Source organism: Mastomys coucha, unplaced genomic scaffold (genome assembly GCF_008632895.1).
Source record: "Mastomys coucha isolate ucsf_1 unplaced genomic scaffold, UCSF_Mcou_1 pScaffold18, whole genome shotgun sequence".
NCBI classification, from domain to species: domain Eukaryota; kingdom Metazoa; phylum Chordata; class Mammalia; order Rodentia; family Muridae; genus Mastomys; species Mastomys coucha.
The window spans coordinates 71,745,916-71,763,581 of record NW_022196900.1 but is presented as its reverse complement, the minus strand read 5'-3'; the positions used below and the strand labels follow the sequence as shown (position 1 = coordinate 71,763,581).

Below are 17,666 nucleotides of genomic sequence, written 5' to 3'. Positions count from 1 at the left end.
TTAGGTTAGAAGAATTTAATAACTGCTTCTATTTCCTTAGAGGTTATGGGACTTTTTGGATAGTTTAGCTGATCCTGTTTTAACTTTAGTATGTGGTGTGTGTCTATAAAATCATTAATTCCACCTAAACTTTCCAATTTTGTTGAGAATAGGCTTTGATGGTAAGATCTAATTTTTTTTTAAATTTCCTCAGTTTGTTTTTATCTCTCCCTTTCCATTTATGATTTTGTTAATTTGGATACTATCTCTGTGCCCTGTAGTTAGTTTGACTAAGGGTTTATCTATCTTGTTGAATTTTTCAGAGAACCAGCTATTTGTTTTACTGATTCTTTGTATTGTTCTTATTGTTTCAAATTGGTTGACATCAGCCCTGAGTTTCACTATTTATTGCCATCTACTCCTTGTTGGTGTGCTTATTTCTTTTTGTTCTAGAGCGTTCAGATAAAATGTTAAGTTGTTATTGTAAGATCTCTCCAACATCTTTTTTTTCCCTGCTCTTAATTTTACTTTACTATAAAAACATACTATGGACTGGAGAAATTGAACAGCAGTTTAGAACACCTGATGAACTTGCAGAAGACCAGAGTTGGGCCCCCAGTATACTACATGGGGAGCCTGTAACTACAAATCTAAGATATCTGGCACCCTCTCCTGGTTCCTGCAGCCACTTTCATACAAATGCATGCATGCGTGTGTGTGTGTGTGTGTGTGTGTGTGTGTGTGTGTGTGTGTGTATGCATGCACAAACACATTAATTAATTAAATGAAAAATTATTTTCTGTTAAAACTTACCTCAATTCTGGGCTGCTGAGAATGGCATTGAACTTTGGCTCTCTGAAATAGTTCTGGGCATTTGGATCACATGTGAATAGAGAATGGTGCTTTCGTCATTATAATTACTTTCAGAGATTTATAGGTTTTAGAAAATTGAATATTACAAAGTAGAAGATGAAACTATAAGAATTCCTGTTGTGCTTCGTAGGGTTGCCTTGACTCTAGAACCATCTTCATGCTTTTGCTGTAGCTTCTGAATATAGATTAAATTACTCAACCCTCAATTTATAAATTATCCCCAACACATGGAAAAATTCCTGTCCATTATTAGAAAAGAATCATCTTGCTAAAAACTAAAACTAGGATGTACTTTTCATATGAATCTGTGAAAAATTTGCCTTTAAAATTAAGATATTTCTGATCTGAAGCCAAAATTTTGTATACTTGCAGAAATGTATCACTTTCTAAGGATTTTAAAATAATGGTGATGAACCTGAACTATGCCAAACCATTGAGAACAACTATCATTTCATCTCTTACTGCCTTTATGGAGACACTTTGTGCTATGAATTTTCCTCTTAACACTGTTTTCATTGTGTACCATAAGTTTGGGTATGCTGTGCCTTCATTTTTATTAAATTCTAGAAAGTCTGTAATTTCTTTCTTAACTTCCTCCTCCATCAAGTTATCATTGAGTAAAGAGTTGTTCAGTTTTCATGAGTATGTGGGCATTCTGTTGTTTTTCTTATTATTGAAGTTCAGTCTTAGTCCATGGTGATCTGATAGAATACATGGGATTATTTCAATCTTCTTATATATGGTAAGGCTTGTTTTATGTCTGATTATGTGGTCAGTTTTGGAGAAGGTACCATGAGGTGCCGAGAAGCTATATTCTCTTGTTTTACTATGCAATCTTCTGTAGATATCTGTTAAATCCATTTGGTTCACAACTTCTGTAAGTTTTACCATGTCTCTTTTTAGTTCCTGTTTCAATTACTTGTCCATTGGTAAGAGTGGCGTGTTGAAGTCTCCATGTATTATTGTATGAGGTTCAATGTGTGTTTTGAGCCTTAATAATGTTTCTTTTACAAATATTGGTGCCCTTTCAGTTGTTGGCATAGATGTTCAGAACTGAAAGTTCATTCTGGTAGATTTTTCCTTTGATGAGTATGAAGTATCCTTCCTCATCTCTTTTGACAACTTTGGTTAAAACACTATTTTACTCAATACTAGAAACTAATAATTTTTACTGTGGCCATATATGTATATTGACAAATAAAATTATTAGAAAATACTTAAAATAAATGAGAGTTGATTCAATGATATTTTTGAAGCTATGCTTTTTCTCGTGGCAGGGACAATCGGATTTGGTTTCAAAACATCTAAAAACACTGGTAGCTTTAGCTGTTGGCTCCCACAGCACTCTGTTAAAATATGATCCTTTGAGATTATGCTCAAACCACATATTATTATGATAATGAAGAATGTTTCACATGAATGAAAAAGCACAGCAAGAAAATACTATTAAGCAAGAGAACTATAGATACACTACCACCATTAATATTATTGACCTTTGTTCCATAATTATAGATACACAAGAAGGATTGTTGCAGATAAAACTATGAACCACTGGAATTGGAAGACTCTCACTATTATGTTTAATTTGTGGGCATGTGTGGGTCTGTGGGTCTCTCTGGTGCTGCCTGGCTGAGGCTCTCTGCTGCTGATGCCTGTGGATATGTGGCAGGTTAGTTAAAGGGCAAAAATACATAAAGGAGATATTTTATTATAGGAAAGAGAAAATAGGCCAGTCATATAGAGAGAAAGAAAGGAAAGGAAGGAGAAAGAGAGAAAAAGGAGAGGAAGAAAGCAAGAGAGCAAGAAAGGGAAGTAATAGAGAGAACAAAGAGCAAGAGAGAGAAGGAAGATGGCAAAAGAAGAGAATAAAGAGCAGGAGTGAGAGGAAGAAGGCAAGAGAGAAGAAAGTGCAAGAGAAGAAGAAGGCAAGAGAGAGGAGAGGGGCAAACCACCCCTTACATTGTGTGAGGCTTGGCTATATGTCTGTCGGGCGGGCCATGCCTGGCTGTGGTCAGATGACATGGGTTAGGGTCCAGCTAGAATGCTGGAAACTTGGGTCATTGTCTACCTGACAGAGTACACATCTCCTGCAGGGGCAGCTGTGAGAGGTTTGACTGAAACAGTATCCAAGTATCCAGGAGTTATAGCCAAATTTCTTCTCTCCCTTGCATGCAGAAACTGCCCATTGGGGCTCCAGGTTTCTAGACCTATTACTCGACTTGGCCTAGGTTGCCTGAACAGACCACTGCCCCACAGGCATGTGCCTATAACATGCCCATAAAACATGTCCTAGGACAAAGAGAGATAGAATGAACAAAAGGAGCTTGGGAATATGAGACAGTAGCCCAACAATAGACACCTAAAAAGGTGGGGCCTCATTATTCTGTTCCTACTCATATCATAAATAGAACTGATTCAGCGGGCTTATTTTATTACAAGCTGGAATAAAACTCTCTACAAAACTACATTCTGGTGGGTATGATGATGTAAAAAGACATTAAAAAGACAAGTGTTGGGAAATGTATGAAGAAATGTTCATTCTTGTCCACTGTTGGTGAGAATGCCAACTAGTGAGGTCATGGTATGTTATACTCTCAAAAAATAAAATAAAATTACCATGTGGTCCTGAAATTTCATGTTTTGGATTTATGTTTGAAAGACTGGAAATCATACTCTAAACAAGGTCATTGTATGCCTGTGTTTATAAAAACATCATAGCCAATAATGAACAGAAGCAAAATTCATGCTCTTATTGTTTAGGCCTGGTATAATCTATCAGAATCTACAGTTCTACAAACAGAAATCAAAATAGCATGAGAAGGAAATGATATTTTGCTCCAGCTCTCTTGTGAAAGAAGAAATAAAATAGTCCAGATTTATTTCATTTGTCAATAAGTACATAAGTCATTTTTCTTGCCTATGAGTAGAGTTTATGTGTTTATAGCAGGATCTCTTATAAAGAATAAAATCTATTTTTATTATAACTAAAAGTAGCCGATATTGTATTTTTAACCTTAGCCATTTTCTACTTTGTATTTCTCTGACATTAAATGCATCCATATTGTACAACTCTCATCACTACCCATCTCTGTAAATGCTTTAATCTCCCCAAATTGTATTCATCAAACAATATTTCCAAATCTTCCCTTACAACTAGATCATGTACATCTCTACTCTATTGAGGAAAAGTATTAAAACATTCATGTAGATAGCATATTACTCAATTTGCAATTCTACTCTTATTTGCTTTAAGGATATTGTGTTTATTTTACAGGAGAAAATGAATGAAAATCTCCTCTAAATGTGTTCAGTTTATCTTTGTGATTTTGCACTATAATTGGGACTACAGTTCTGGCTTACTATAGGGCAAAAATTCTCAAATTGTGGGTGGCTACCATCAGAAATCACATAATTCTAATGACATTAGGAACCTTCAGCCATAAATTTATTTTTGATTCTACTTCAAAACTGTAATTTTGACTCTAAGAAATGCCTCAGTACCTAAGACCATGAGAAATATGTGTTTTCCTATGTTATGACCCACAGGTTAAGAACTACTATAGCACAATCACTTTGTCTCATTGTTCAGAGCCTTGGGTACATAATTTCCATAATGATTTCTTCAGAATAAAGGGGTAGAAAACATATTTGAAATATCATTCCCTTGTTTTTGTTTTTAATTTCACCCTCAATGATAAAAAGAAAGAATGGCTACAGCTGATGAACCCAATTGAAATCAAACAAAACATGTTGGAGAAGTAGAAAATTTTGAGAAGGGTGTCATTTGATTTGCATCAATCTCTAAAAAAAAGTATTTGAGTTTCAAAGCATCTATTCACATTGGACATGTTATTTTTAATTCATTTTATTCAAATCATTGTTTAATTATAGCATTTCAGTTTGACAGTTATAATTTGTCTAACTTTGCTTTTGTGAATATATTTATTTCAATTTGAATCCATTTCTTAAGTTTATTTATTTAATTAAAAATATTTTTTCTTACTATATATTCTGATTATGGTTTCTTTTCCCAAAACTCTTCTCAGCTCCACCTTACCTCCTATCCATGCATCACAATCCTTCTTTTACTCTCTTGTTTACAAAAGTTCAGATTTGATACAATGTAGCTTGAACACTCTCTCACTCCAATATCCTCTGAGCTCTCCAATACATCTATATCCCAATTTCATGACTTCTTTTTGTTTTTTGGTAAACCAATGAGTTTAACATCTGTTATAGATATGCAAGGTATCTGGTTATAAGCTGAAACATAGGCAACCTACCAATGGTCAAACTTCCTCCCCTAGTATTCTGTAACTCCTAATACCTCCTCAGATAGAGTTGGAGTCTTGGAAGCTCCTGTTCTTTTAATGTTCCAACTTTTAATGGGCTTGATTTTGATTGTAGAGTTTAAGATACTGGAGCTAGTGAGATGGCCCAGCAGGTAAGATCACTGATTCCTCTCTGAAAAGACTCAGATCCAACTCCCAGGCCATAAATGGTGGCTAATCATCATCTTCTGGCTTCTACAGGCACTATCCATGAAAGCAAAAAAAAAAAAAAAAAAAAAAAAAAAAAAAAGCCATACACCTAAGTGAAGTTTTAAATGATAAAAAGTAGAAGTTAAGATAATTCTTATTTTCTTTACTCTAAAACATTGAAGCATTCAGAACAATTCGTTAATGAGGTAATGATGACTGGTGAACTATTGCAAAACAAACAGACCACTAAAACACTCTATGAATTGAAATAATTTCTTTCTACTGGTGCAGAATAATCAGACTCATCTACTATTAAGTATAACTTTAATTGTTTCAAAACTTATTTTTAATGCTGGCTCTTAAATGCATTAACCTCCTTTGTAGCCCATCACCCACCAGAGGTAGTGGAAAAGAAAGGATATGGGGGAAGTTGACCTGTTTAGAAATGGTTCTTTGAAGCATCTCCCATATGTGTTGTCTGGAAATCAGCAGTTCAGTGCAACTCAGTCCACTCTCAAACACTTCACACATATACCAGCAGTCCAGTTAGGTAGATTTGGGATAGCAAACACAAATCATTGGTTGTAGCACTACTTCACAGAGAAAGCCATGCCTCATCTGTGGCTCGAGTCAGCAGGACAGACCTGAGAGACACCAGGAAATGTTCTTGGCTGTGCCTCTCTCAGGGAAGCAAAGATAAGCAAAGACATAAAACTCACAAGCTAACTCTATAAGCAAGCCTAGCTCTGCTTCCATCACTTTCCTTTGAGTCCTATTTATAAACTCCAAAATTGTGTGCACTCCAAGGGTCTAACCTCAGCATGATCCTTGTCTCAGCACAGTTCTTACCTCAGCACGCATGTCTGTCTGAGCTGACATGACTCTGCCAGGCAGGTGGAGTCTGCAGAAGCGGCAAGAAGCTGCAGCACACCACCAGAAGTGTGTTTCTCTCTATGGAGTCCAGACAAATGCAACTCAACTGTGTAGTGTAAGGTGGACCAATACATTTGTGTTGTTAGCAAGGAATATTTCATCACATGCCTTTTCACATGCTTAGTTTGGCAGAACATCCTCTCTTCTGTGTCTGCTTCAATGAAAAGTTCCTTCACAAGTCGGCCTTAGTCTTTTGCCTGTGTCCACTTCGTCTAAACTTTCCTTCACAAGTTTTTTACAGCCAATTAACATTCCAAAGAATCCTTAAGTTTCCATTTCAATTGCGCCTATAAAATTCAGGACTCTGAGATCAAGACATTGTGGCTGTGTATTAATGCCCTACAAGAACATTTAGTTCAAGCAATAATCACTCTTCTTTTGCTAAATATCTCACCGGGCAGTTGAGAGAAGACCTTTAAAGGAGGAACCGGACTTTTACTTAGATACATCTTTGTTTTAGATGTAAATGAACATGATTCCTATAATTGCAAACACTGAAATTATTAATTCCATTGCACTCCTTCTCTAAGGAAGATTTATTTTAGAGCAACTACATAAAAAATGTTATAAGCACTTGATATTTGTGTGGAAACACTACATTGGAAAAATACATCAAGAAAATAGAGGCTCTGAGTGTGTGTGTGTGTGTGTGTGTGTGTGTGTGCTTGTATGCACCCATGGTATTTTAATGTTGTATTTTAAGATTATTTCTTTTAAGTTTTCATATTATAATATGATACCATTTACAAGTTCCTTTTTCTAAAGGGAATATTTCCAGAACATTTCAGAAATCAATAGAGAATGGAGTATCAGGGTACAACTGTACAGGTTATATTTTACTGTTCTTTCCTTATATTCATAAAATAAACCAAGATTTAGGATTAGAAATAAGAGGAAAGGAATAAAAGAGATAGCTTTTTTTAAGGTTTGACAGGTTTGGGATTGAGACTAAGCAGGCCCAAAGGAAAATAGCTAATGCTTCCTTTATTGTATATCATTTGTCACAAGTAGGCATTTTTAGGAGCTAGAAAGACAGAGTTATGCATTCCTTATGATCATTTAATTTTGCCTTCCTACAAGAAGATAAAGGATAGAGATAAATGGTATTTAATTGTTTTAAGGATTGAAGGGAATATAATGGTAATTGTTTAAATGTGCTTAAGAATATAGAGATATTAAGCTCTACAGAAGGAAGAAGTTAGGGAGACTGAATGAAATAATGCTTTAAAGTAAATCTAAAAAAGTTTATGTGAGGATAATACTTAAATTCTTTAAATATGGCTATAATTAAAATTCTGGAATCAATTATCCTGGTATGACAGATCTGAAGCCTAGGAATAGGTTTGTACAGTAACCAGAATGGAATGGAATTACAGAGTGCCTAGCCTAGCTAAGACAGTAGAAATTTAGGCCTTCAGGATTATATAAAGAATGAGCCTGAAAATAGGCTCATAGACTTAGTGGACAGAGATACTAAATAATCTAGGTCTTGATCTCATGAAGGCTGGTGCAGGAGACAGTAGAATTACAGTCACAACACAATATTATTTTAGATTCCCTTATTTGCTTTGAATTGTTTTAGTTATCAAATGACTGTGATTTTGAGTTTGGAATCGATCCAGTCCTATCTCATTGTACAAAGCTCAAATACAAGTAGATTGTGCACCTCCACATAAAACCAGATACAGTGAAACTAATAGAAAAGATAGTGGTGAAGAGATTCGAGCACAAGGACACAGGGGAAATTTCCTTTACAGAACACCAATAGCTTATGCTCTAAGATCGAGAATTGACAAACAGGACCTCATAAAATAGCAAATCTTCTGTAAGGCAAAGGACACTATCAATAGGACAAAACAGAAACCAACAGATTGGGAAAAGATCTTTACCAATCTTATACCTGATAGAGGTCTAATATCCAATATATGCAAAGAACTCAAGAAGTTAGACTCCAGAGAATCAAATAACCCTATTAAAAATGGGGTACAGAGTTAAACAAAGAATTCTCAACTGAGGAACACGTAATGGCTGGGAAGCCCCTAAAGAAATGTTCAACATCCTTAGTCATCAGGAAAATGCAAATCAAAACAACCCTGAGATTCCACCTCACACCAGTCAGATTGGCTAAGATTAAAAACTCAGGTGATCGCACATGCTGGCAAGGTTGTGGAGAAAGTGGAACACTCCTTCATTGCTGGTGGGATTGCAAGCTGGTACACCCACTCTGGAAAACAATTTGGTGGTTCCTCAGGAAATTAGACATAGTACTACCAGAGGACCCAGCTATACTACTTCTGGGCTTATACCCAGAAGATGTTGAAACATGTAATAAGGATACATGTTCCACTATGTTCATAGCAGCCTTATTTATAATAGCCAGAAACTGGAAATGACCCAGATGTCCCTCATCAGAGGAATGGATACAGAAAATGTGGTACATTTACAAAATGCAGTACTACTCAGCTATTAAAAACAATGAATTTATTAAATTCCTAGGGAAATGGATGGATCTGGAGAATATCATCCCAAGTGTGGTAGCCCAATCACAAAGGAACCCACATAGTGTGCACTTTCTGATAAGTGGATATTATCTCTGAAGCTCAGAATACCCAAAATACAATCCACAAACCAGAAAAAAACTTAAGAAGAAGGAAGACCAAAGTGTGAATACTTTGTTCCTTCTTAGAATGAGGAACAAAATACCTATAGAAGGAGTTGCAGAGACAAACTATGGAGCAGAGACTGAAGGAAGGACAATCCAGAGACTGTTCCATCTGGAAATCCTTCCCATATTCAATCATCAAACACAGACGCTATTGTGGATGCCAGCAAATGCTGGCTGACAGAAGCCTGATATAGCTGTCTCCTGAGAGGCTTTGCCAGTGCCTGACTAGTACAGAAGTAGAGGCTCACAGCCCTCCATTGGACTGAGCACAGGGTCACCAATGACGGAGCTCGAGAAAAGACCCAAGGAACTGAAGGTGTTTGCAGCCCCTTAGGACAAACAACAATGGGAACTAACTAGTACCCTCAGACCTCCCAGGGACTAAACCACCAACCAAATAGTACACATAGTGGGACTCATAGCTCCAGCTGTATATGTATAGCAGAGAATGGCCTAGTTGGTCATCAAGGGGAGGAGAGGCCCTTGTTCCTGTGAAGGTTTTATGCCCCAGTGTAGGGGAGTGCCAGGACCAGGAAGTAGGAAAGGGTTAGTTTGGAAACAGGGGAAGGGGAAAGGGAACAGGGTTGGGTTTTTTTTTTTGTTTTTTGTTTTTTGGTTTTTTTTTTTTGGAGGGGAAACTGGGAAAGGAGATATCATTTGAAATGTAAATAAAGAAAATATCTAATAAATAAATAAATAAATAAAATCTATTCTATTTGAGAGAGAGATCAAGCTAAAGATTTAAATATATTGGACCAAGGATATGCTATTTTGGGAGAAAGGCTCTGCATTATAAAGATCGCCATTTTCTCTAAATTAATCCTTTCAATCCATGAGCATGGGAGATCTTTCCATCTTCTGAGGTCTTCCTCGATTTTTTCTTCAGAGACTTGAAGTTCTTGTCATATAGATATTTCACTTGCTTGGTTAGAGTCACACCAAGGTATTTAATATCTTTTGTGATTACTGTAAAGGGTGGTGTTTCCCTATTTACTTTCTCAGCCTGTGTATTGTTTGAGTAGAGGAAGGCTATGGGTTTACTGTAGAATTATATCAGACCTTCAAAGAAGACCTAATACCAATAATCTTCAAACTCTTCCACAAAATAGAAACAGAATGAACAATTCATTCTATGAAGCCACAATTATAACTAAACCATACAAATATTCAACAAAGAAAGTAAACTTGAGAACAATTTCACTTATCAATATCAATGCACAAATATTCCATAAAATTCTCACAAACCGAATTCAAGAACACATCAAAATGATCATCCATCATGATCAAGTCGGCTTCATCCCAGGGATGCAGGAATGGTTCAATATATGGAAATCCATCAATGTACTGTACTATATAAACAAACTCAAAGAAAAACAACATGATCATTTCATTAGATGTTGAGAAAGCATTTGAAAAAATCATGATAAATATCTTGGAAAGATCAGGAATTCAAGGCTCATACCTAAACAGACCAAACCAGTAGCCAACATCAAACTAAATGGAGAGAAACTTGAAGCAATCCCACTAAAATCAGGGAGGAAACAAGTCTGCCCACTCTCTCCTTACCTATTCAGTATGGTACTAGAAGTCCTAGCCAGAACAATTAGAAAACAAAAGGAGATCAAAGGGATAGAAATTGGAAAGGAAGAAGTCAAACTATCACTACTTGCAGATGATATGATAGTATACTTAAGTGACCCCAAAATTTCCACCAGAGAACTCCTAAACCTGATAGAGAACTTCAGCAAAGTGGCTGTATATAAAATTAATGCAAACAAAGAAGAATTAATAAATGACTATCTCTCAAAATATTTTACATACTAGAAAAGGAAGAAGCATTTTAAATGTTCTTTATGACCCCAGTATTACCCTGGTACGAAACCAGACAGTGATCTAATAAAGAAAAAATTATAAGCCAATATTTTTATGAATATGGAGGCAAAATATGTAACATTTTCAAAAGTAAGTTTAAGATCACATTATATAAATTTTCAGCCATAATTAAATACCAACTAACATTTCCCCAATGCCACATTCTCCCTCTATCTCCGTCTCTGTCTCTCTGTCTCTCTGTCTGTCTCTCTCTTCCTTCTCTTCACTCACCCTTTCTCTCTCTCCCTCCCTCTATTCTTCTCTCTCTAATATTTACTGAGTCCATTTAGTGGTGACTGTATGCATAGGGTTACAAGCATATCTTCACAATAAAAATATCAAGATTACAGTAGAAACACAAAAGATCATGTATATATAAATGTCTTGAACAATAAAAACATGGGTGGAGGTATTACCATACTTTATTTCAATTATAGAGATATAGTTATAAAACATAGCACAGGAAAAAAACTAGACATATTGATAACTGAATAAAACTGACATCCCAGAGAGAAGGCTCCCATTGGACAACTACATGATTTTTTAACAGAGGTCAAAATAGACATTAAAGAATAGATAAAATCTTCAACAAAATGGTGCTGGTCAAATTGGATAGCTACATGTAAAATAATGAAATTACATGCTTATGTTTCACCCTAGACAAAACTCAACTCCAAAAGAACCAAGGAGTTGAACTTGATGACCATATTCTCTGAATTTAATAAAGTAGAAATGATACATCAATTTGTAAGCACAGGAAAGGACAGGAGCCCAGTAACTCTGGTATTAGTATCAATGACAACTGACAAGTAGGACTTCACAAAACTAACAACACCATTTTAATGATAACACAGCCTACAGAATCGGTAAATCTAGTTGTGCATCTAATAGTGACTTGTTATATAGAGTATACAAAAAAAAAAAACAAACAAAAACAAAAATAAAACCTAAAACACCTAAGCAGTAAAAAAAAAACAACCAAAAATTGGGACATTTCACCAAATAGAGATCTCACAAAATAAAACAAACAAAAGAAAACAAATGGATGATATATGATGTTTTCAAAAAGAAGTTCAACACCTTTATGCTATAGCATTTTCTCTGTCCAATCACATTGGGGCAGTGACAGGCCTATGATTGACAGGAATAGAGAGGTGGAGCTAGAGTTGGAGGAAAAAGGTCAGAGGAACAGGAGGAGGGTTGTCCTGATGGAGACAGATGATGAGGACGAGTCTGAACCTACAAGGTTATACAACCAAGCAAAGGATTTTACAAAATAGATTAATTGGGTTAGAATATTGTCTTTTTTATTTGGTTAAGAAATTATTGTATTGGCATCTTGTAAACTGTGACTTTATTATTATATAAATCTGATTGAATATTAAGGCATTAAGAGTCATGTTTTACTTACCAGGTCTTAGGCACTATTTAGATAAATGTTTGTGGGGGTGTGTAAAAAGTTGCATGTGAGTGAGATGTTTTTAATAGCTGGGAGAGAATAACTGTCCACCGGAACGTGGCCCAAAGGGAAAGCAAGTTTGCAGGGTGGATTGATTTTTTAAAATTCCTGCAACACCTTTAGACATCAGAGAAATGTAAATTAAAAATACTTCAAAGACTGGAGAGATGGCTAAATATTAGGAACACTAGTTGCTCTTCCAGTGGATCTGGGTTCAATTTCCAGCACCCACATGGTAGCTTACAACCATCTGAACTTCCAGTTCCAGGGCATCATAGGCCTCTTCATGTCTCTATGGATTTGAGACAAAATGCCTATACATATAAAATAAATGAGTAAAAATTAAAATAACCTTCTTTGAGAGTGTTGTGGGAAATATTTAAAAAAACAAAAACAAAAAAACCACCAACTCTCATCAGGGCCTGGCCATGTTTCCCCCCACCCTCCCTCACTCCTGCTGCCACATGATCTCACTTGCTTGGTCTCTTGACCCACCAACTCTATGGCCCTGCGAGGCCACAGGTCTCCTGCAGGGCCATCTCTAAGACGGGGACCCCATGTTCCTCTCACTTCTATGCATGCTTGATTAGCCATCTCAACACCTAATTACCCGGTAGAATCATTACTCTTAAAGCTTAATTAGTTTGCCAATTAGATTTATGTATATTTAAAATCACAATGCCAATACAGCAATTTCAGAGCTAATTGTCCCCCAAACTCTTAGCTCCACCTCCCCTTTCCTGTCCAATCATAGGCTTTCCACTGCCCTAATGTGATTGGACAGAGAAAATCTTGCAACATGAGAGTTTGTTTATCTTCTCTGATTTAGAAATCAGAAGATTCATAATATTCAAAAGCAAGTTGCCAAGAATTAAACACAATCAAACAATACTACTCCTCTGTAGAACATATGAATTATAACAGGAAGCTTGGCAAGGTCCCCTCAGTGGTTGTGGGTCTCTGCACATGTTTCCATCAGCTGCTGGATGAAGCCTCTCAAACTACATTTATGCTAAGTTTCTGTCTGCAAGCTTAGAAGAGTTTCATTAATAGTGTCAGGGTTAACTCTCTCCCATGTGGTGGATCTCAAGTTGGGACAGTCATCAGATCCATTCCCTCAATTTATGTTCAAACTTTATCCTTGCATATATTGTAAGCAGGGCAAATTTGGGGCTGAAGATTTTGTAGGTGATTCATTGTTACCTCCCCTCCAATGAAATCCACCTGGCTATAGGAGGTGGCCACTTCAGTCTCCAAATCCCCATCTGCTAAGAGTCTCAGTTAGGATCACCCACATATCCTCCTATGGATCTTCCCTATCCCAGGTCTCTGGCTTGTCCCAGAAACACCCCACCCAACTGATTTTTCTTTTTTCTCACAATCCTCTCAACCCTCTACTCTGCCCATACCAGATCCCCACCCAGTTCCCCTCCAGACTCCATTTCCTACCCAGTTCCCTCTCTTCATCCATTTCTGGTGTATATTTTATTTTCCCTTCAGAGTAAAATTCAAACATCCTCCCTTGGACCCTTCTTGTTATTTAAACTTTGGAGCTGTGAATTGTAGCATGGTTATTCTGTAATTTATGCCAAATATCCACTTATAAGAGGGTAGATATCATGTGTTTCTTTCATCACCTGGGTTGCCTCACCTAAGATGATATTTTCTTAATGATAGTTCCATCTGTTTGCCTGATATTTTCATTATGTCCCTGTTTTTAACAGCTGAGTATTATCCCATTGTGTAAATGGACAGCATGGTGCTCACAGAGACTGAACCAAGCAAAAAGGGAACTGGGCCTAGTTCCTCTACACATACGTAACAGATGGACAGCTTGTGGGTTCCCTAACAGTTGAAGATAGGACTCTCTCTGACATGGACTCTGTTGCCTGCCTTTGCATCTCTTTCCCCTAGTTGCACTGACTTGTCTTGCCTAAGTGGATGATGCAATTAGTCCTGATGCAACTTGATGATCCAGGGCAGGTTGTAAACCAAGGGGGTTGAACACCTTCTCTAAGAAAAGGGAGGAATGATGGTAGGAATGGGAGGAAAATGAGGAAGAGGTGCTGTGATAGCTATTTAAAGTGAATAAATACATAAATTAATAAAATATTATTCTCAGTGGTGCAATAGTGGCACCATTATATTGGAAGTAGCAAAGAGCCACAAAACTGGACTTGTAATCCACTCAAACTTGGATCAATTCCATGTCTGGTACTATAAGCATAGCCTATTACTCATACTGGTGAAGTCGATGATCTATAGGAGAACCTCACTGCTACTTTCTAAAACCAATATAATCTCTAACAGTGTTCTAAATACTTATCCTCATTCCTGTGGATAAGTTGTAGCTCTTACCACTTATGAAAGAAGCTTCTTTTGGCAGAAGATGACTACTGTAATGATGTCAAACTGTCAAAATTGTGGATAATAAGTGACTGTGTAATGCCCAGAAAATAAGAGTCAAAGAACCAGGACACAAGCTGAGAGAGTGTTTTCTATGCATGATATAAAAGTGCACCCATAAAATAGTAATAAGACAGCTTAAACAACACTTGCATTGTATGTTCACAGGATACAAAAACATTCAAAAACTATCAGTTGTTAAATCAATTGCTAGTGGCAATCAATGGCAATCAAATCCAACAAAACAAATGGTAATAAAGATTAGTATACAGGTAGTAAAAGAAAAACACTTACTGCTTTTGGTAGTACAAAGCAGCCATTATGGAAATCAATGAGTAGGTTCCTTGAGAAGCTAGCTATAGATATTCCACAAGATCAAGCTATACCACTTTTACACATATACACAAAGGACTTGATATCCCACTAAATAGATACTTGTTCATCCATTCTCTTAATTATGGTTTCTATTTCTGTGAAAATAGACAATGACAAAGGCAACTTTTACAATGGAAAACATTTAATTGGGGCTGGCTTACAGTTTAGAGGTGGGAAGGCAGACACATTGCTGGAGATGTAGCTAAGAGATCTACATGTGGATCCATAGGCAGCAGGAAAAGACAGTGACCTAGGAGGCTGACTTGAGCTTCTGAGACATCAAAGTCCACCCACAGTGACACACTTCCTAAAATAATACAACAGCTTCTGCAACAAAGCCACAGCTCCTAAAAGTACCATTCCATATGACCTATAGGTGGCATTTTCATTCAAACCACTACATCCATGCTACTTGCTGCTCTATTCAAAATAAGCAAGAAAATAGAGATGTAGTAGGAGTCATCCATCAGCTAACAAACAGATAATAAAAATGTGGTACATTTATACAATGAAATATTGTTCCACTGGTATGAAAAATGTTTTTTAATATGTGTTTTAGTTATTTTTCCTAGAATACTTCCCTTCATCCTGATCTCTCTTCCACATCATATGCAGCTATATGGATGCATATAACTCTAGAAGCTTCTTATACTATATAGATATACATATATGCAGAGTTTAAATGGAGTTACTCTACAGTGGGGCAATAATAATCCTAACATAGCCTGTTGAGTCTGAATGTTACTCATATATATGCTTTCAGTACCTAGGGTTGACCATTTGGTACTGGACAATCAATTATAATGCTCTTCCCTGGGGACGGCCACCTCTCTTATTCCCAGACTTCTTCAGTTGCTTATAGTTCTATATGTAAGATTGATGGGTTATGGGCTTCTCTCCATTCAGTTTGGTGTGGTCATTATTGTTATCTTTGTTAAGCTCATATATGGAAAGTCATGCTAGTGAAAGTCTATGGTTGTAGCTTCTTATATTAGTAGGAGATGTACTCTCACAGCAAAAACCTGATCTTCTGGCTCTTATAGTTTTTCTGCTCCCTCTTCCAAAACATTGCTCTAGCCTTAGATGTAGGAATGTTTTGTAAGTGTATTTATTGGGAGTGGGCTCCATAACTCTATGGTTCATAAGCGTCATAACTGTATAGGGTTGTTAGTTTATATATGCATTATACATGTGTGTGTGTGTTGTTTGTATATGTGTGTGTGTGTTTCTTTTGAATGTTAATATATGCATAAAGGATCATGGACCAAACAGGGAGCAGAAATCTTTCAAAGAGGGGAGTTAGAATAAAAGAGTGATACAAAGGCGAATCATAATAGGATGAGTGTGATTATATGGAGTGAATATTAGTAGGCAGAGTAGAGGAGGAAATATGAGATAGATAACTAATATTAAAGGTTTTTGAAAATTCAATATGAAAGCCTACTGTTATAGAAACTTTCTAAATTATATACATGTGTATATAATAAAAGGGGTTTAAATAAAGGTACCTTATACTGATGGTTAATTTGACACTGCATAATATTAAATAAAAACCTTAGTACTGGGAAAGTGTAACCCTTTTTTGAGTTGTTGAACAATGGAATTTGACAGTGTTCAAACCTTCTAGGCTATTATGAACCCTATCAGACACAATATGTATCAAACTAATAGAATGCATGTACACTATAAAATGCAATTTATTAAGTCATTTATACAATAGAATCTAGATTCTTGATTCATCAACCTGAATGCCTTTGCAATTCTAGTCCTGTGTGACAGTTTTGGAAGTTCCATGGAAAGTTACTGATACTCAGTCCCACATTAGAAGAACAAAAATGATCAAGTATTTCATCACATAATTACAGCAGTGATAGACACACTTGCTCAGGAAGAAGCAACAGCAGACAGGTGGCATTGCTTATTCTTCAGACTTTGGAAGTAACCCACACTTTGAGGGCAGATCTCTCCCTTTATTCACCTCCATTTGTTAGTTTTCTCTGTAATTGTACAGGTCTGGCCATCGTTTCTAGTGATAGAGTCTGGAAGGAATAAAAGGCAGAATAAAACCACTCAGACAATGGTTAGAAAACAAAGTAAAGACTGTTTGTTGCTTCCCTCCTTTGAAAGTTTTTATGGAGCCTCATGCTACCATGAATCTAGTCCTCAGGGTAGAGTTTTTCAGGTCAATTCTAGAAAACATCTCTGGGCCCTGGTCTTGGAGTGCATGGCATCTTTAGCTATAGATTTACCTTCCTCCTCTGGGATATGTGACCAAGGGAAACAGCAATAGGTTGATTTTGGATTCTCTTGAATAGCCATGGTTAAAAATTAAAAGGAGAACTAGTGAAGCACCTTTTGTCTCACAATTTCACACATTTTTTTCTAAATTTCACCCAAAATTTATTGATGTGCATTGGCTAGCTAATATTAATTTTAAAATATTCTAGTTGTGAAGACAGTAGAATAAATGTGACATAATTCCTATTTGACTACAAAAAGTGTTGAGGAATATCATATTCCTGAAGAAACACTGACTATCATTATTGTTAGCATCCAGAACCTGTGATGATACATGGGCGGGTCCACAGACCTGTTGCCAGGGCAACAGCCACCATATTCCCAG

General features: G+C 36.4%; 1 pseudogene; it reads right to left on the bottom strand.

The window, feature by feature from the left end:
• Positions 1-15,167: 15,167 nt before the first annotated feature.
• LOC116095499 overlaps positions 15,168-17,666 on the bottom strand; it is an 18,213-nt pseudogene continuing 15,714 nt past the window's right edge.